Source organism: Belonocnema kinseyi, chromosome 2 (assembly GCF_010883055.1).
Source record: "Belonocnema kinseyi isolate 2016_QV_RU_SX_M_011 chromosome 2, B_treatae_v1, whole genome shotgun sequence".
Lineage (NCBI taxonomy): Eukaryota > Metazoa > Arthropoda > Insecta > Hymenoptera > Cynipidae > Belonocnema > Belonocnema kinseyi.
The window spans coordinates 109,117,675-109,118,795 of NC_046658.1; positions in this window are offsets into that span (position 1 = coordinate 109,117,675).

The following is a 1,121-nucleotide window of genomic DNA, read 5'->3' on the forward strand; positions in this document are numbered from 1 at the left end:
TTGAGGAATTTCATTGGCACCGTCGGAAAGAGGAGATCTTAAGCAATAAAAATATATGTGTCTCAATTTTTTTCTAGTGTCGAATAGTCTTAGTTATTGGCCATTGAAAAGCAGTGTCCCGGTAGTGGCGTTTTGGCCGTTTAATGGTTAAAATTTCGTCTTTTTGTTGGTAAAAAAAAGCAACTGCTTGATTGAAAGTAATCTATTTTAGACGAGGATTTAAGTATTTCGTAGAAAATTCGCATTTTTTATTTGAATCCAACTATTTTTTTTCATTTAAAATAAAAATCTTTTTAGGTTGAATAATATCAATTAACACGTTTCTCTAGGAAATCTTATCTATTTTGTTTGAAAAATCAACTATTTTTTAGGAAATTTAAATATTTTTTGGAAATTCTTTTTTTTTTGAAAATCATGTATTTTAATAAAAAATTCTTTTTTTTTTGTTAAAATCAACTGTTCTCTATTGCAATGTCAACTAAAACAACAAAAACGTTTTTCGTTTAGAATTGATATTTTTTAATTGAAGATTCAACCATTCGGCCACAAATTTAATTATGTTCAAAACTTATTTTTTGTCAAAATTTGGTTGAAAATTGTTTTTTTTTTCAGCTCAAACTGAATTTTCTCAAATGAAACCTTATATTTATTCTAGTTAAAGATTCATCATTATAGCTATGAATTTATTTATTTCGTTGCAAATGTAAATTATTTGTTGAAATTTAACAATTCCGATTTTAGTTGAAAGTTGATATTTTTATTGAAAATTGATCTTTTTCAGTTACATTTTTTGTTTAAGTTTATTAGTTTTTTATTTAAAATTGAAATCAGTATTGATTGCAATAATCAACTAAAACATTTATCATTGGGAATTTAAATTTTTTGGTTAAGAATTCAATCACTTAGTTCAAATTGAATTATTTAAAAAAATCATTTTTTTTATTAAAAACTTAACTCTTCCACTGCTCGGAAAAATTGACATTTTTTAGTTAAAAATTCATGTATTTTCGTTGAAAATTGTTCTTTTTGTAGAAAATTGATTTTCTTGGTTAAAAATTCAACTCCTTCGATTAAAATTTTCATATTTTCTTACAAAATTCATTAAATTTGGTCTAATTTTT